Raw genomic sequence first — 20,364 nt, 5'->3', positions numbered from 1 at the left:
CTTAATAGAGTAAGATTTTATCTTAAAATACAAGAACTTTTCGTGGTTCTTGTTCAATTTTTGTTGGTTTTCATCGAATGAACTTATTTCAGTCAGCTAGATCTTTCTTCTTCAAAGCAAAAAGATTTTATCTTCAAACACAAGAACTTTTCGTGGTTTTGATGGTTTTCAGCAAATGAACAGATTTCAGCGAGCTGGAAGTTTTTTCCTTAATAGAGTAAGAATTTATCTTAAAATACAAGAACTTTTCGTGGTTTTTGTCAATTTTTTTTGGTTTTCATCTAATGAACTTACTTCAGTCAGCTAGATCTTTCTTCTTCAAAGCAAAAAGATTTTATCTTCAAATACAAGAACTTTTCGTGGTTTTGATGGTTTTCAGCAAATGAACATATTTCAGCGAGCTGGAAGTTTTTTCCTTAATAGAGTAAGATTTTATCTTAAAATACAAGAACTTTTCGTGGTTCTTGTCAATTTTTGTTGGTTTTCATCTTATGAACTTATTTCAGTCAGCTGGATCTTTCTTCTTCAAAGCAAAAAGATTTTATCTTCAAGTTGAAGAACTTTTCGTGGTTTTGATGGTTTTCAGCAAATGAACATATTTCAGCGAGCTGGAAGTTTTTTCCTTAATAGAGTAAGATTTTATCTTAAAATACAAGAACTTTTCGTGGTTCTTATGAATTTTTGTTGGTTTTCATCTAATGAACTTATTTCAGTCAGCAAGATCTTTCTTCTTCAAAGAAAAAAGATTTTATCTTCAAATACAAGAACTTTTCGTGGTTTTGTTGGTTTTCAGCAAATGAACATATTTCAGCGAGCTGGGAGTTTTTTCTTTAATAGCGTAAGATTTTATCTTAAAATACAAGATCTTTTCGTGGTTTTTGTCAATTTTTGTTGGTTTTCATCTAATGAACTTATTTCAGTCAGCTAGATCTTTCTTCGTCAAAGCAAAAACATTTTATCTTCAAATACAAGAACTTTTGGTGGTTTGGTTGGTTTTCAGCAAACGAGCTGGAAGTTTTTTCCTTGATAGAGTAAGATTTTATCTTAAAATACAAGAACTTTTCGTGGTTCTTGTCAATTTTTGTTGATTTTCATCTAATGAACTTATTTCAGTCAGCTAGATCTTTCTTCTTCAAAGCAAAAAGATTTTATCTTCAAATACAAGAACGTTTCGTGGTTTTGATGGTTTTCAGCAAATGAACAGATTTCAGCGAGCTGGAAGTTTTTTCCTTAATAGCGTAAGATTTTATCTTAAAATACAAGAACTTTTCGTGGTTCTTGTCAATTTTTGTTGGTTTTCATCAAATGAACTTATTTCAGTCAGCTAGATCTTTCTTCTTCAAAGCAAAAAGATTTTATCTTCAAATACAAGAACTTTTTGTGGTTTTGATGGTTTTCAGCAAATGAACAGATTTCAGCGAGCTGGTAGTTTTTTCCTTAATAGAGTAAGATTTTATCTTAAAATACAAGAACTTTTCGTGGTTTTTGTCAATTTTTTTTGGTTTTCATCTAATGAACTTACTTCAGTCAGCTAGATCTTTCTTCTTCAAAGCAAAAAGATTTTATCTTCAAATACAAGAACTTTTCGTGGTTTTGATGGTTTTCAGCAAATGAACATATTTCAGCGAGCTGGAAGTTTTTTCCTTAATAGAGTAAGATTTTATCTTAAAATACAAGAACTTTTCGTGGTTCTTGTCAATTTTTGTTGGTTTTCATCTAATGAACTTATTTCAGTCAGCTGGATCTTTCTTCTTCAAAGCAAAAAGATTTTATCTTCAAGTTCAAGAACTTTTAGTGGTTTTGATGGTTTTCAGCAAATGAACATATTTCAGCGAGCTGGAAGTTTTTTCCTTAATAGAGTAAGATTTTATCTTAAAATACAAGAACTTTTCGTGGTTCTTATGAATTTTTGTTGGTTTTCATCTAATGAACTTATTTCAGTCAGCTAGATCTTTCTTCTTCAAAGCAAAAAGATTTTATCTTCAAATACAAGAACTTTTCGTGGTTTTGTTGGTTTTCAGCAAATGAACATATTTCAGCGAGCTGGGAGTTTTTTCTTTAATAGCGTAAGATTTTATGTTAAAATACAAGAACTTTTCGTGGTTCTTGTCAATTTTTGTTGGTTTTCATCTAATGAACTTATTTCAGTCAGCTAGATCTTTCTTCTTGAAAGCAAAAAGATTTTATCTTCAAATACAAGAACTTTTCGTGGTTTTGATGGTTTTCAGCAAATGAACATATTTCAGCGAGCTGGAAGTTTTTTCCTTAATAGAGTAAGATTTTATCTTAAAATACAAGAACTTTTCGTGGTTCTTGTCAATTTTTGTTGGTTTTCATCTAATGAACTTATTTCAGTCAGCTAGATCTTTCTTCTTCAAAGAAAAAATATTTTATCTTCAAATACAAGAACTTTTCGTGGTTTTGTTGGTTTTCAGCAAATGAACATATTTCAGCGAGCTGGGAGTTTTTTCTTTAATAGCGTGAGATTTCATCTTAAAATACAAGAACTTTTCGTGGTTCTTGTCAATTTTTGTTGGTTTTCATCTAATGAACTTATTTCAGTCAGCTAGATCTTTCTTCTTCAAAGCAAAAAGATTTTATCTTCAAATACAAGAACTTTTCGTGGTTTTGTTGGTTTTCAGCAAATGAACATATTTCAGCGAGCTGGGAGTTTTTTCTTTAATAGCGTAAGATTTTATCTTAAAATACAAGATCTTTTCGTGGCTTTGTCAATTTTTGTTGGTTTTCATCTAATGAACTTATTTCAGTCAGCTAGATCTTTCTTCGTCAAAGCAAAAACATTTTATCTTCAAATACAAGAACTTTTGGTGGTTTGGTTGGTTTTCAGCAAACGAGCTGGAAGTTTTTTCCTTGATAGAGTAAGATTTTATCTTAAAATACAAGAACTTTTCGTGGTTCTTGTCAATTTTTGTTGATTTTCATCTAATGAACTTATTTCAGTCAGCTAGATCTTTCTTCTTCAAAGCAAAAAGATGTTATCTTCAAATACAAGAACGTTTCGTGGTTTTGATGGTTTTCAGCAAATGAACAGATTTCAGCGAGCTGGAAGTTTTTTCTTTAATAGCGTAAGATTTTATCTTAAAATACAAGAACTTTTCGTGGTTCTTGTCAATTTTTGTTGGTTTTCATCGAATGAACTTATTTCAGTCAGCTGGATCTTTCTTCTTCAAAGCAAAAAGATTTTATCTTCAAATACAAGAACTTTTCGTGGTTTTGATGGTTTTCAGCAAATGAACAGATTTCAGCGAGCTGGAAGTTTTTTCCTTAATAGAGTAAGATTTTATCTTAAAATACAAGAACTTTTCGAGGTTTTTGTCAATTTTTTTTGGTTTTCATCTGATGAACTTACTTCAGTCAGCTCGATCTTTCTTCTTCAAAGCAAAAAGATTTTATCTTCAAATACAAGAACTTTTCGTGGTTTTGATGGTTTTCAGCAAATGAACATATTTCAGCGAGCTGGAAGTTTTTTCCTTAATAGAGTAAGATTTTATCTTAAAATACAAGAACTTTTCGTGGTTCTTGTCAATTTTTGTTGGTTTTCATCTAATGAACTTATTTCAGTCAGCTGGATCTTTCTTCTTCAAAGCAAAAAGATTTTATCTTCAAGTTCAAGAACTTTTCGTGGTTTTGATGGTTTTCAGCAAATGAACATATTTCAGCGAGCTGGAAGTTTTTTCCTTAATAGAGTAAGATTTTATCTTAAAATACAAGAACTTTTCGTGGTTCTTATGAATTTTTGTTGGTTTTCATCTAATGAACTTATTTCAGTCAGCAAGATCTTTCTTCTTCAAAGAAAAAAGATTTTATCTTCAAATACAAGAACTTTTCGTGGTTTTGTTGGTTTTCAGCAAATGAACATATTTCAGCGAGCTGGGAGTTTTTTCTTTAATAGCGTAAGATTTTATCTTAAAATACAAGAACTTTTCGTGGTTCTTGTCAATTTTTGTTGGTTTTCATCCAATGAACTTATTTCAGTCAGCAAGATCTTTCTTCTTCAAAGCAAAAAGATTTTATCTTCAAATACAAGAACTTTTCGCGGTTTTGTTGTTTTTCAGCAAATGAACATATTTCAGCGAGCTGGGAGTTTTCTCTTTAACAGAGTAAGATTTTATCTTAAAATACAAGAACTTTTCGTGGTTCTTGTCAATTTTTGTTGGTTTTCATCTAATGAACTTATTTCAGTCAGCTAAATCTTTCTTTTTGAAAGCAAAAAGATTTTATCTTCAAATACAAGAACTTTTCGTGGTTTTGATGGTTTTCAGCAAATGAACATATTTCAGCGAGCTGGAAGTTTTTTCCTTAATAGAGTAAGATTTTATCTTAAAATACAAGAACTTTTCGTGGTTCTTGTCAATTTTTGTTGGTTTTCATCGAATGAACTTATTTCAGTCAGCTCGATCTTTCTTCTTCAAAGCAAAAAGATTTTATCTTCAAATACAAGAACTTTTCGTGGTTTTGATGGTTTTCAGCAAATGAACATATTTCAGCGAGCTGGAAGTTTTTTCCTTAATAGAGTAAGATTTTATGTTAAAATACAAGAACTTTTCGTGGTTCTTGTCAATTTTTGTTGGTTTTCATCTAATGAACTTATTTCAGTCAGCTAGATCTTTCTTCTTCAAAGAAAAAAGATTTTATCTTCAAATACAAGAACTTTTCGTGGTTTTGTTGTTTTTCTGCAAATGAACATATTTCAGCGAGCTGGGAGTTTTTTCTTTAATAGCGTAAGATTTTATCTTAAAATACAAGATCTTTTCGTGGTTCTTGTCAATTTTTGTTGGTTTTCATCTAATGAACTTATTTCAGTCAGCTAGATCTTTCTTCGTCAAAGCAAAAAATTTTATCTTCAAATACAAGAACTTTTGGTGGTTTTGTTGGTTTTCAGCAAACGAGCTGGAAGCTTTTTCCTTAATAGAGTAAGATTTTATCTTAAAATACAAGAACTTTTCGTGGTTCTTGTCAATTTTTGTTGATTTTCATCTCATGAACTTATTTCAGTCAGCTAGATCTTTCTTCTTCAAAGCAAAAAGATTTTATCTTCAAATACAAGAACGTTTCGTGGTTTTGATGGTTTTCAGCAAATGAACAGATTTCAGCGAGCTGGAAGTTTTTTCTTTAATAGAGTAAGATTTTATCTTAAAATACAAGAACTTTTCGTGGTTCTTGTCAATTTTTGTTGGTTTTCATCTAATGAACTTATTTCAGTCAGCTAGATCTTTCTTCTTCAAAGAGAAAAGATTTTATCTTCAAATACAAGAACTTTTCGTGGTTTTGTTGGTTTTCAGCAAATGAACATATTTCAGCGAGCTGGGAGTTTTTTCTTTAATAGCGTAAGATTTCATCTTAAAATACAAGAACTTTTCGTGGTTCTTGTCAATTTTTGTTGGTTTTCATCTAATGAACTTATTTCAGTCAGCTAGATCTTTCTTCTTCAAAGCAAAAAGATTTTATCTTCAAATACAAGAACTTTTCGCGGTTTTGTTGTTTTTCAGCAAATGAACATATTTCAGCGAGCTGGGAGTTTTTTCTTTAACAGAGTAAGATTTTATCTTAAAATACAAGAACTGTTCGTGGTTCTTGTCAATTTTTGTTGGTTTTCATCTAATGAACTTATTTCAGTCAGCTCGATCTTTCTTCTTCAAAGAAAAAAGATTTTATCTTCAAATACAAGAACTTTTCGTGGTTTTGTTGGTTTTCAGCAAATGAACATATTTCAGCGAGCTGGGAGTTTTTTCTTTGTTAGCGTAAGATTTTATCTTAAAATACAAGATCTTTTCGTGGTTCTTGTCAATTTTTGTTGGTTTTCATCCAATGAACTTATTTCAGTCAGCGAGATCTTTCTTCTTCAAAGCAAAAAGATTTTATCTTCAAATACAAGAACTTTTCGTGGTTTTGTTGCTTTTCAGCAAATGAACATATTTTGAGCGATTTGGGAGTTTTTTCTTTAATAGCGTAAGATTTTATCTTAAAATACAAGATCTTTTCGTGGTTCTTGTCAATTTTTGTTGGTTTTCATCTAATGAACTTATTTCAGTCAGCTAGATCTTTCTTCTTCAAAGAAAAAAGATTTTATCTTCAAATACAAGAACTTTTCGTGGTTTTGTTGGTTTTCAGCAAATGAACATATTTCAGCGAGCTGGGAGTTTTTTCTTTAATAGCGTAAGATTTTATCTTAAAATACAAGAACTTTTCGTGGTTCTTGTCAATTTTTGTTGGTTTTTATCTAATGAACTTATTTCAGTCAGCTAGATCTTTCTTCTTCAAAGCAAAAAGATTTTATCTTCAAATACAAGAACTTTTCGTGGTTTTGATGGTTTTCAGCAAATGAACATATTTCAGCGAGCTGGAAGTTTTTTCCTGAATAGAGTAAGATTTTATCTTAAAATACAAGAACTTTTCGTGGTTCTTGTCAATTTTTGTTGGTTTTCATCTAATGAACTTATTTCAGTCAGCTAGATCTTTCTTCTTCAAAGCAAAAAGATTTTATCTTCAAATACAAGAACTTTTCGCGGTTTTGTTGTTTTTCAGCAAATGAACATATTTCAGCGAGCTGGGAGTTTTTTCTTTAACAGAGTAAGATTTTATCTTAAAATACAAGAACTTTTCGTGGTTCTTGTCAATTTTTGTTGGTTTTCATCTAATGAACTTATTTCAGTCAGCTAGATCTTTCTTCTTCAAAGCAAAAAGATTTTATCTTCAAATACAAGAACTTTTCGTGGTTTTGATGGTTTTCAGCAAATGAACATATTTCAGCGAGCTGGGAGTTTTTTCTTTAATAGCGTAAGATTTCATCTTAAAATACAAGATCTTTTCGTGGTTCTTGTCAATTTTTGTTGGTTTTCATCTAATGAACTTATTTCAGTCAGCTAGATCTTTCTTCGTCAAAGCAAAAACATTTTATCTTCAAATACAAGAACTTTTGGTGGTTTTGTTGGTTTTCAGCAAACGAGCTGGAAGTTTTTTCCTTAATAGAGTAAGATTTTATCTTAAAATACAAGAACTTTTCGTGGTTCTTGTCAATTTTTGTTGGTTTTCATCTAATGAACTTATTTCAGTCAGCTAGATCTTTCTTCTTCAAAGCAAAAAGATTTTATCTTCAAATACAAGAACTTTTCGTGGTTTTGATGGTTTTCAGCAAATGAACAGATTTCAGCGAGCTGGAAGTTTTTTCCTTAATAGAGTAAGTTTTTATGTTAAAATACAAGAACTTTTCGTGGTTCTTGTCAATTTTTGTTGGTTTTCATCTAATGAACTTATTTCAGTCAGCTAGATCTTTCTTCTTCAAAGAAAAAAGATTTTATCTTCAAATACAAGAACTTTTCGTGGTTTTGTTGGTTTTCAGCAAATGAACATATTTCAGCGAGCTGGGAGTTTTTTCTTTAATAGCGTAAGATTTTATCTTAAAATACAAGATCTTTTCGTGGTTCTTGTTAATTTTTGTTGGTTTTCATCTAATGAACTTATTTCAGTCAGCTAGATCTTTCTTCTTCAAAGCAAAAGATTTTAACTTCAAATACAAGAACTTTTCGTGGTTTTGATGGTTTTCAGCAAATGAACATATTTCAGCGAGCTGGAAGTTTTTTCCTGAATAGAGTAAGATTTTATCTTAAAATACAAGAACTTTTCGTGGTTCTTGTCAATTTTTGTTGGTTTTCATCTCATGAACTTATTTCAGTCAGCTGGATCTTTCTTCTTCAAAGCAAAAAGATTTTATCTTCAAATACAAGAACTTTTCGTGGTTTTGATGGTTTTCAGCAAATGAACATATTTCAGCGAGCTGGAAGTTTTTTCTTTAACAGAGTAAGATTTTATCTTAAAATACAAGAACTTTTCGTGGTTCTTGTCAATTTTTGTTTGTTTTCATCTAATGAACTTATTTCAGTCAGCTAGATCTTTCTTCTTCAAAGCAAAAAGATTTTATCTTCAAATACAAGAACTTTTCGTGGTTTTGATGGTTTTCAGCAAATGAACATATTTCAGCGAGCTGGAAGTTTTTTCCTGAATAGAGTAAGATTTTATCTTAAAATACAAGAACTTTTCGTGGTTCTTGTCAATTTTTGTTGGTTTTCATCTAATGAACTTATTTCAGTCAGCTAAGATCTTTCTTCTTCAAAGAAAAAAGATTTTATCTTCAAATACAAGAACTTTTCGTGGTTTTGATGGTTTTCAGCAAATGAACAGATTTCTGCGAGCTGGAAGTTTTTTCTTTAATAGCCTAAGATTTTATCTTAAAATACAAGAACTTCTCGTGGTTCTTGTCAATTTTTGTTGGTTTTCATCTAATGAACTTATTTCAGTCAGCTAGATCTTTCTTCTTCAAAGCAAAAAGATTTTATCTTCAAATACAAGAACTTTTCGTGGTTTTGATGGTTTTCAGCAAATGAACAGATTTCAGCGAGCTGGAAGTTTTTTCCTTAATAGAGTAAGTTTTTATGTTAAAATACAAGAACTTTTCGTGGTTCTTGTCAATTTTTGTTGGTTTTCATCTAATGAACTTATTTCAGTCAGCTAGATCTTTCTTCTTCAAAGAAAAAAGATTTTATCTTCAAATACAAGAACTTTTCGTGGTTTTGTTGGTTTTCAGCAAATGAACATATTTCAGCGAGCTGGGAGTTTTTTCTTTAATAGCGTAAGATTTTATCTTAAAATACAAGATCTTTTCGTGGTTCTTGTTAATTTTTGTTGGTTTTCATCTAATGAACTTATTTCAGTCAGCTCGATCTTTCTTCTTCAAAGCAAAAAGATTTTATCTTCAAATACAAGAACTTTTCGTGGTTTTGACGGTTTTCAGCAAATGAACATATTTCAGCGAGCTGGAAGTTTTTTCCTGAATAGAGTAAGATTTTATCTTAAAATACAAGAACTTTTCGTGGTTCTTGTCAATTTTTGTTGGTTTTCATCTCATGAACTTATTTCAGTCAGCTGGATCTTTCTTCTTCAAAGCAAAAAGATTTTATCTTCAAATACAAGAACTTTTCGCGGTTTTGTTGTTTTTCAGCAAATGAACATATTTCAGCGAGCTGGGAGTTTTTTCTTTAACAGAGTAAGATTTTATCTTAAAATACAAGAACTTTTCGTGGTTCTTGTCAATTTTTGTTGGTTTTCATCTAATGAACTTATTTCAGTCAGCTAGATCTTTCTTCTTCAAAGCAAAAAGATTTTATCTTCAAATACAAGAACTTTTCGTGGTTTTGATGGTTTTCAGCAAATGAACATATTTCAGCGAGCTGGGAGTTTTTTCTTTAATAGCGTAAGATTTCATCTTAAAATACAAGATCTTTTCGTGGTTCTTGTCAATTTTTGTTGGTTTTCATCTAATGAACTTATTTCAGTCAGCTAGATCTTTCTTCTTCAAAGCAAAAAGATTTTATCTTCAAATGCAAGAACTTTTCGTGGTTTTGATGGTTTTCAGCAAATGAACATATTTCAGCGAGCTGGAAGTTTTTTCATGAACAGAGTAAGATTTTATCTTAAAATACAAGAACCTTTCGTGGTTCTTGTCAATTTTTGTTGGTTTTCATCTAATGAACTTATTTCAGTCAGCTAGATCTTTCTTCGTCAAAGCAAAAAGATTTTATCTTCAAATACAAGAACTTTTCGCGGTTTTGTTGTTTTTCAGCAAATGAACATATTTCAGCGAGCTGGGAGTTTTTTCTTTAACAGAGTAAGATTTTATCTTAAAATACAAGAACTTTTCGTGGTTCTTGTCAATTTTTGTTGGTTTTCATCTAATGAACTTATTTCAGTCAGCTAGATCTTTCTTCTTCAAAGCAAAAAGATTTTATCTTCAAATACAAGAACTTTTCGTGGTTTTGATGGTTTTCAGCAAATGAACATATTTCAGCGAGCTGGAAGTTTTTTCCTTAATAGAGTAAGATTTTATCTTAAAATACAAGAACTTTTCGTGGTTCTTGTCAATTTTTGTTGGTTTTCATCTAATGAACTTATTTCAGTCAGCTAGATCTTTCTTCTTCAAAGAAAAAAGATTTTATCTTCAAATACAAGAACTTTTCGTGGTTTTGTTGGTTTTCAGCAAATGAACACATTTCAGCGAGCTGGGAGTTTTTTCTTTAATAGCGTAAGATTTTATCTTAAAACACAAGATCTTTTCGTGGTTCTTGTCAATTTTTGTTGGTTTTCATCTAATGAACTTATTTCAGTCAGCGAGATCTTTCTTCTTCAAAGCAAAAAGATTTTATCTTCAAATACAAGAACTTTTCGTGGTTTTGTTGGTTTTCAGCAAATGAACATATTTCAGCGATTTGGGAGTTTTTTCTTTAATAGCGTAAGATTTTATCTTAAAATACAAGAACTTTTCGTGGTTCTTGTCAATTTTTGTTGGTTTTCATCTCATGAACTTATTTCAGTCAGCTAGATCTTTCTTCTTCAAAGCAAAAAGATTTTATCTTCAAATACAAGAACTTTTCGTGGTTTTGTTGGTTTTCAGCAAATGAACATATTTCAGTGAGCTGGGAGTTTTTTCTTTAATAGCGTAAGATTTCATCTTAAAATACAAGAACTTTTCGTGGTTCTTGTCAATTTTTGTTGGTTTTCATCTAATGAACTTATTTCAGTCAGCTAGATCTTTCTTCTTCAAAGCAAAAAGATTTTATCTTCAAATACAAGAACTTTTCGCGGTTTTGTTGTTTTTCAGCAAATGAACATATTTCAGCGAGCTGGGAGTTTTTTCTTTAACAGAGTAAGATTTTATCTTAAAATACAAGAACTTTTCGTGGTTCTTGTCAATTTTTGTTGGTTTTCATCTAATGAACTTATTTCAGTCAGCTAGATCTTTCTTCTTCAAAGCAAAAAGATTTTATCTTCAAATACAAGAACTTTTCGTGGTTTTGATGGTTTTCAGCAAATGAACATATTTCAGCGAGCTGGAAGTTTTTTCCTTAATAGAGTAAGATTTTATCTTAAAATACAAGAGCTTTTCGTGGTTCTTGTCAATTTTTGTTGGTTTTCATCTAATGAACTTATTTCAGTCAGCTAGATCTTTCTTCTTCAAAGCAAAAAGATTTTATCTTCAAGTTCAAGAACTTTTCGTGGTTTTGATGGTTTTCAGCAAATGAACATATTTCAGCGAGCTGGAAGTTTTTTCCTTAATAGAGTAAGATTTTATCTTAAAATACAAGAACTTTTCGTGGTTCTTGTTCAATTTTTGTTGGTTTTCATCGAATGAACTTATTTCAGTCAGCTAGATCTTTCTTCTTCAAAGCAAAAAGATTTTATCTTCAAATACAAGAACTTTTCGTGGTTTTGATGGTTTTCAGCAAATGAACAGATTTCAGCGAGCTGGAAGTTTTTTCCTTAATAGAGTAAGAATTTATCTTAAAATACAAGAACTTTTCGTGGTTTTTGTCAATTTTTTTTGGTTTTCATCTAATGAACTTACTTCAGTCAGCTAGATCTTTCTTCTTCAAAGCAAAAAGATTTTATCTTCAAATACAAGAACTTTTCGTGGTTTTGATGGTTTTCAGCAAATGAACATATTTCAGCGAGCTGGAAGTTTTTTCCTTAATAGAGTAAGATTTTATCTTAAAATACAAGAACTTTTCGTGGTTCTTGTCAATTTTTGTTGGTTTTCATCTAATGAACTTATTTCAGTCAGCTGGATCTTTCTTCTTCAAAGCAAAAAGATTTTATCTTCAAGTTCAAGAACTTTTCGTGGTTTTGATGGTTTTCAGCAAATGAACATATTTCAGCGAGCTGGAAGTTTTTTCCTTAATAGAGTAAGATTTTATCTTAAAATACAAGAACTTTTCGTGGTTCTTATGAATTTTTGTTGGTTTTCATCTAATGAACTTATTTCAGTCAGCAAGATCTTTCTTCTTCAAAGAAAAAAGATTTTATCTTCAAATACAAGAACTTTTCGTGGTTTTGTTGGTTTTCAGCAAATGAACATATTTCAGCGAGCTGGGAGTTTTTTCTTTAATAGCGTAAGATTTTATCTTAAAATACAAGATCTTTTCGTGGTTTTTGTCAATTTTTGTTGGTTTTCATCTGATGAACTTATTTCAGTCAGCTAGATCTTTCTTCGTCAAAGCAAAAACATTTTATCTTCAAATACAAGAACTTTTGGTGGTTTGGTTGGTTTTCAGCAAACGAGCTGGAAGTTTTTTCCTTGATAGAGTAAGATTTTATCTTAAAATACAAGAACTTTTCGTGGTTCTTGTCAATTTTTGTTGGTTTTCATCGAATGAACTTATTTCAGTCAGCTAGATCTTTCTTCTTCAAAGCAAAAAGATTTTATCTTCAAATACAAGAACGTTTCGTGGTTTTGATGGTTTTCAGCAAATGAACAGATTTCAGCGAGCTGGAAGTTTTTTCCTTAATAGCGTAAGATTTTATCTTAAAATACAAGAACTTTTCGTGGTTCTTGTCAATTCTTGTTGGTTTTCATCAAATGAACTTATTTCAGTCAGCTAGATCTTTCTTCTTCAAAGCAAAAAGATTTTATCTTCAAATACAAGAACTTTTCGTGGTTTTGATGGTTTTCAGCAAATGAACAGATTTCAGCGAGCTGGTAGTTTTTTCCTTAATAGAGTAAGATTTTATCTTAAAATACAAGAACTTTTCGTGGTTTTTGTCAATTTTTTTTGGTTTTCATCTAATGAACTTACTTCAGTCAGCTAGATCTTTCTTCTTCAAAGCAAAAAGATTTTATCTTCAAATACAAGAACTTTTCGTGGTTTTGATGGTTTTCAGCAAATGAACATATTTCAGCGAGCTGGAAGTTTTTTCCTTAATAGAGTAAGATTTTATCTTAAAATACAAGAACTTTTCGTGGTTCTTGTCAATTTTTGTTGGTTTTCATCTAATGAACTTATTTCAGTCAGCTGGATCTTTCTTCTTCAAAGCAAAAAGATTTTATCTTCAAGTTCAAGAACTTTTCGTGGTTTTGATGGTTTTCAGCAAATGAACATATTTCAGCGAGCTGGAAGTTTTTTCCTTAATAGAGTAAGATTTTATCTTAAAATACAAGAACTTTTCGTGGTTCTTATGAATTTTTGTTGGTTTTCATCTAATGAACTTATTTCAGTCAGCTAGATCTTTCTTCTTCAAAGCAAAAAGATTTTATCTTCAAATACAAGAACTTTTCGTGGTTTTGTTGGTTTTCAGCAAATGAACATATTTCAGCGAGCTGGGAGTTTTTTCTTTAATAGCGTAAGATTTTATCTTAAAATACAAGAACTTTTCGTGGTTCTTGTCAATTTTTGTTGGTTTTCATCCAATGAACTTATTTCAGTCAGCAAGATCTTTCTTCTTCAAAGCAAAAAGATTTTATCTTCAAATACAAGAACTTTTCGCGGTTTTGTTGTTTTTCAGCAAATGAACATATTTCAGCGAGCTGGGAGTTTTCTCTTTAACAGAGTAAGATTTTATCTTAAAATACAAGAACTTTTCGTGGTTCTTGTCAATTTTTGTTGGTTTTCATCTAATGAACTTATTTCAGTCAGCTAGATCTTTCTTCTTGAAAGCAAAAAGATTTTATCTTCAAATACAAGAACTTTTCGTGGTTTTGATGGTTTTCAGCAAATGAACATATTTCAGCGAGCTGGAAGTTTTTTCCTTAATAGAGTAAGATTTTATCTTAAAATACAAGAACTTTTCGTGGTTCTTGTCAATTTTTGTTGGTTTTCATCTAATGAACTTATTTCAGTCAGCTAGATCTTTCTTCTTCAAAGAAAAAAGATTTTATCTTCAAATACAAGAACTTTTCGCGGTTTTGTTGTTTTTCAGCAAATGAACATATTTCAGCGAGCTGGGAGTTTTCTCTTTAACAGAGTAAGATTTTATCTTAAAATACAAGAACTTTTCGTGGTTCTTGTCAATTTTTGTTGGTTTTCATCCAATGAACTTATTTCAGTCAGCTAGATCTTTCTTCTTCAAAGCAAAAAGATTTTATCTTCAAATACAAGAACTTTTCGCGGTTTTGTTGTTTTTCAGCAAATGAACATATTTCAGCGAGCTGGGAGTTTTCTCTTTAACAGAGTAAGATTTTATCTTAAAATACAAGAACTTTTCGTGGTTCTTGTCAATTTTTGTTAGTTTTCATCTAATGAACTTATTTCAGTCAGCCAGATCTTTCTTCTTGAAAGCAAAAAGATTTTATCTTCAAATACAAGAACTTTTCGTGGTTTTGATGGTTTTCAGCAAATGAACATATTTCAGCGAGCTGGAAGTTTTTCCTGAATAGAGTAAGATTTTATCTTAAAATACAAGAACTTTTCGTGGTTCTTGTCAATTTTTGTTGGTTTTCATCTAATGAACTTATTTCAGTCAGCTAGATCTTTCTTCTTCAAAGAAAAAAGATTTTATCTTCAAATACAAGAACTTTTCGTGGTTTTGTTGGTTTTCAGCAAATGAACATATTTCAGCGAGCTGGGAGTTTTTTCTTTAATAGCGTAAGATTTTATCTTAAAATACAAGAACTTTTCGTGGTTCTTGTCAATTTTTGTTGGTTTTCATCGAATGAACTTATTTCAGTCAGCTAGATCTTTCTTCTTCAAAGCAAAAAGATTTTATCTTCAAATACAAGAACGTTTCGTGGTTTTGATGGTTTTCAGCAAATGAACAGATTTCAGCGAGCTGGAAGTTTTTTCCTTAATAGCGTAAGATTTTATCTTAAAATACAAGAACTTTTCGTGGTTCTTGTCAATTCTTGTTGGTTTTCATCAAATGAACTTATTTCAGTCAGCTAGATCTTTCTTCTTCAAAGCAAAAAGATTTTATCTTCAAATACAAGAACTTTTCGTGGTTTTGATGGTTTTCAGCAAATGAACAGATTTCAGCGAGCTGGTAGTTTTTTCCTTAATAGAGTAAGATTTTATCTTAAAATACAAGAACTTTTCGTGGTTTTTGTCAATTTTTTTTGGTTTTCATCTAATGAACTTACTTCAGTCAGCTAGATCTTTCTTCTTCAAAGCAAAAAGATTTTATCTTCAAATACAAGAACTTTTCGTGGTTTTGATGGTTTTCAGCAAATGAACATATTTCAGCGAGCTGGAAGTTTTTTCCTTAATAGAGTAAGATTTTATCTTAAAATACAAGAACTTTTCGTGGTTCTTGTCAATTTTTGTTGGTTTTCATCTAATGAACTTATTTCAGTCAGCTGGATCTTTCTTCTTCAAAGCAAAAAGATTTTATCTTCAAGTTCAAGAACTTTTCGTGGTTTTGATGGTTTTCAGCAAATGAACATATTTCAGCGAGCTGGAAGTTTTTTCCTTAATAGAGTAAGATTTTATCTTAAAATACAAGAACTTTTCGTGGTTCTTATGAATTTTTGTTGGTTTTCATCTAATGAACTTATTTCAGTCAGCTAGATCTTTCTTCTTCAAAGCAAAAAGATTTTATCTTCAAATACAAGAACTTTTCGTGGTTTTGTTGGTTTTCAGCAAATGAACATATTTCAGCGAGCTGGGAGTTTTTTCTTTAATAGCGTAAGATTTTATCTTAAAATACAAGAACTTTTCGTGGTTCTTGTCAATTTTTGTTGGTTTTCATCCAATGAACTTATTTCAGTCAGCAAGATCTTTCTTCTTCAAAGCAAAAAGATTTTATCTTCAAATACAAGAACTTTTCGCGGTTTTGTTGTTTTTCAGCAAATGAACATATTTCAGCGAGCTGGGAGTTTTCTCTTTAACAGAGTAAGATTTTATCTTAAAATACAAGAACTTTTCGTGGTTCTTGTCAATTTTTGTTGGTTTTCATCTAATGAACTTATTTCAGTCAGCTAGATCTTTCTTCTTGAAAGCAAAAAGATTTTATCTTCAAATACAAGAACTTTTCGTGGTTTTGATGGTTTTCAGCAAATGAACATATTTCAGCGAGCTGGAAGTTTTTTCCTTAATAGAGTAAGATTTTATCTTAAAATACAAGAACTTTTCGTGGTTCTTGTCAATTTTTGTTGGTTTTCATCTAATGAACTTATTTCAGTCAGCTAGATCTTTCTTCTTCAAAGAAAAAAGATTTTATCTTCAAATACAAGAACTTTTCGCGGTTTTGTTGTTTTTCAGCAAATGAACATATTTCAGCGAGCTGGGAGTTTTCTCTTTAACAGAGTAAGATTTTATCTTAAAATACAAGAACTTTTCGTGGTTCTTGTCAATTTTTGTTGGTTTTCATCCAATGAACTTATTTCAGTCAGCTAGATCTTTCTTCTTCAAAGCAAAAAGATTTTATCTTCAAATACAAGAACTTTTCGCGGTTTTGTTGTTTTTCAGCAAATGAACATATTTCAGCGAGCTGGGAGTTTTCTCTTTAACAGAGTAAGATTTTATCTTAAAATACAAGAACTTTTCGTGGTTCTTGTCAATTTTTGTTAGTTTTCATCTAATGAACTTATTTCAGTCAGCCAGATCTTTCTTCTTGAAAGCAAAAAGATTTTATCTTCAAATACAAGAACTTTTCGTGGTTTTGATGGTTTTCAGCAAATGAACATATTTCAGCGAGCTGGAAGTTTTTCCTGAATAGAGTAAGATTTTATCTTAAAATACAAGAACTTTTCGTGGTTCTTGTCAATTTTTGTTGGTTTTCATCTAATGAACTTATTTCAGTCAGCTAGATCTTTCTTCTTCAAAGAAAAAAGATTTTATCTTCAAATACAAGAACTTTTCGTGGTTTTGTTGGTTTTCAGCAAATGAACATATTTCAGCGAGCTGGGAGTTTTTTCTTTAATAGCGTAAGATTTTATCTTAAAATACAAGAACTTTTCGTGGTTCTTGTCAATTTTTGTTGGTTTTCATCGCATGAACTTATTTCAGTCAGGTAGATCTTTCTTCTTCAAAGCAAAAAGATTTTATCTTCAAATACAAGAACTTTTCGTGGTTTTGATGGTTTTCAGCAAATGAACATATTTCAGCGAGCTGGAAGTTTTTTCCTTAATAGAGTAAGATTTTATCTTAAAATACAAGAACTTTTCGTGGTTCTTGTCAATTTTTGTTGGTTTTCATCTAATGAACTTATTTCAGTCAGCTAGATCTTTCTTCTTCAAAGAAAAAAGATTTTATCTTCAAATACAAGAACTTTTCGTGGTTTTGTTGGTTTTCAGCAAATGAACATATTTCAGCGAGCTGGGAGTTTTTTCATTAATAGCGTAAGATTTCATCTTAAAATACAAGAACTTTTCGTGGTTCTTGTCAATTTTTGTTGGTTTTCATCTAATGAACTTATTTCAGTCAGCTAGATCTTTCTTCTTCAAAGCAAAAAGATTTTATCTTCAAATACAAGAACTTTTCGTGGTTTTGATGGTTTTCAGCAAATGAAAATATTTCAGCGAGCTGGAAGTTTTTTCCTTAATAGAGTAAGATTTTATCTTAAAATACAAGAACTTTTTGTGGTTCTTGTCAATTTTTGTTGGTTTTCATCTAATGAACTTATTTCAGTCAGCTAGATCTTTCTTCTTCAAAGCAAAAAGATTTTATCTTCAAATACAAGAACTTTTCGTGGTTTTGATGGTTTTCAGCAAATGAACATATTTCAGCGAGCTGGAAGTTTTTTCCTGAATCGAGTAAGATTTTATCTTAAAATACAAGAACTTCTCGTGGTTCTTGTCAATTTTTGTTGGTTTTCATCTAATGAACTTATTTCAGTCAGCTAGATCTTTCTTCTTCAAAGAAAAAAGATTTTATCTTCAAATACAAGAACTTTTCGTGGTTTTGTTGGTTTTCAGCAAATGAACATATTTCAGCGAGCTGGGAGTTTTTTCTTTAATAGCGTAAGATTTTATCTTAAAATACAAGAACTTTTCGTGGTTCTTGTCAATTTTTGTTGGTTTTCATCTGATGAACTTATTTCAGTCAGCTAGATCTTTCTTCTTCAAAGAAAAAAGATTTTATCTTCAAACACAAGAACTTTTCGTGGTTTTGTTGGTTTTCAGCAAATGAACATATTTCAGCGAGCTGGGAGTTTTTTCTTTAATAGCGTAAGATTTTATCTTAAAATACAAGAACTTTTCGTGGTTCTTGTCAATTTTTGTTGGTTTTCATCTAATGAACTTATTTCAGTCAGCAAGATCTTTCTTCTTCAAAGCAAAAAGATTTTATCTTCAAATACAAGAACTTTTCGTGGTTTTGATGGTTTTCAGCAAATGAACAGATTTCAGCGAGATGGAAGTTTTTTCTTTAATAGCCTAAGATTTTATCTTAAAATACAAGAACTTTTCGTGGTTCTTGTCAATTTTTGTTGGTTTTCATCTAATGAACTTATTTCAGTCAGCTAGATCTTTCTTCGTCAAAGCAAAAAGATTTTATCTTCAAATACAAGAACTTTTGGTGGTTTTGTTGGTTTTCAACAAATGAACAGATTTCAGCGAGCTGGAAGTTTTTTCCTGAATAGAGTAAGATTTTATCTTAAAATACAAGAACTTTTCGTGGTTGTTGTCAATTTTTGTTAGTTTTCATCGAATGAACTTATTTCAGTCAGCTAGATCTTTCTTCTTCAAAGCAAAAAGATTTTATCTTCAAATACAAGAACGTTTCGTGGTCTTGATGGTTTTCAGCAAATGAACAGATTTCAGCGAGCTGGAAGTTTTTTCTTTAATAGAGTAAGATTTTATCTTAAAATACAAGAACTTTTCGTGGTTCTTGTCAATTTTTGTTGGTTTTCATCTAATGAACTTATTTCAGTCAGCTAGATCTTTCTTCTTCAAAGCAAAAAGATTTTATCTTCAAATACAAGAACTTTTCGTGGTTTTGATGGTTTTCACCAAATGAACAGATTTCAGCGAGCTGGAAGTTTTTTCCTTAATAGAGTAAGATTTTATCTTAAAATACAAGAACTTTTCGTGGTTTTTGTCAATTTTTTTTGGTTTTCATCTAATCAACTTATTTCAGTCAGCTAGATCTTTCTTCTTCAAAGCAAAAAGATTTTATCTTCAAATACAAGAACTTTTCGTGGTTTTGATGGTTTTCAGCAAATGAACATATTTCAGTGAGCTGGAAGTTTTTTCCTTAATAGATTAAGATTTTATCTTAAAATACAAGAACTTTTCGTGGTTCTTGTCAATTTTTGTTGGTTTTCATCTAATGAACTTATTTCAGTCAGCTCGATCTTTCTTCTTCAAAGCAAAAAGATTTTATCTTCAAATTCAAGAACTTTTCGTGGTTTTGATGGTTTTCAGCAAATGAACATATTTCAGCGAGCTGGAAGTTTTTTCCTTAATAGAGTAAGATTTTATCTTAAAATACAAGAACTTTTCGTGGTTCTTGTGAATTTTTGTTGGTTTTCATCTAATGAACTTATTTCAGTCAGCTAGATCTTTCTTCTTCAAAGAAAAAAGATTTTATCTTCAAATAAAAGAACTTTTCGTGGTTTTGTTGGTTTTCAGCAAATGAACATATTTCAGCGAGCTGGGAGTTTTTTCTTTAATAGCGTAAGATTTCATCTTAAAATACAAGAACTTTTCGTGGTTCTTGTCAATTTTTGTTGGTTTTCATCTAATGAACTTATTTCAGTCAGCTAGATCTTTCTTCTTCAAAGCAAAAAGATTTTATCTTCAAATACAAGAACTTTTCGTGGTTTTGATGGTTTTCAGCAAATGAACATATTTCAGCGAGCTGGAAGTTTTTTCCTTAATAGAGTAAGATTTTATCTTAAAATACAAGAACTTTTCGTGGTTCTTGTCAATTTTTGTTGGTTTTCATCGAATGAACTTATTTCAGTCAGCTAGATCTTTCTTCTTCAAAGAAAAAAGATTTTATCTTCAAATACAAGAACTTTTCGTGGTTTTGTTGGTTTTCAGCAAATGAACATATTTCAGCGAGCTGGGAGTTTTTTCTTTAATAGCGTAAGATTTCATCTTAAAATACAAGAACTTTTCGTGGTTCTTGTCAATTTTTGTTGGTTTTCATCTAATGAACTTATTTCAGTCAGCTGGATCTTTCTTCTTCAAAGCAAAAAGATTTTATCTTCAAATACAAGAACTTTTCGTGGTTTTGATGGTTTTCAGCAAATGAACATATTTCAGCGAGCTGGAAGTTTTTTCCTGAATAGAGTAAGATTTTATCTTAAAATACAAGAACTTTTCGTGGTTCTTGTCAATTTTTGTTGGTTTTCATCTAATGAACTTATTTCAGTCAGCTAGATCTTTCTTCTTCAAAGAAAAAAGATTTTATCTTCAAATACAAGAACTTTTCGTGGTTTTGTTGGTTTTCAGCAAATGAACATATTTCAGCGAGCTGGGAGTTTTTTCTTTAATAGCGTAAGATTTTATCTTAAAATACAAGAACTTTTCGTGGTTCTTGTCAATTTTTGTTGGTTTTCATCTAATGAACTTATTTCAGTCAGCTAGATCTTTCTTCTTCAAAGCAAAAAGATTTTATCTTCAAATACAAGAACTTT

Source organism: Heptranchias perlo, unplaced genomic scaffold (genome assembly GCF_035084215.1).
Source record: "Heptranchias perlo isolate sHepPer1 unplaced genomic scaffold, sHepPer1.hap1 HAP1_SCAFFOLD_79, whole genome shotgun sequence".
Lineage (NCBI taxonomy): Eukaryota > Metazoa > Chordata > Chondrichthyes > Hexanchiformes > Hexanchidae > Heptranchias > Heptranchias perlo.
This window is presented reverse-complemented; position numbering follows the sequence as displayed.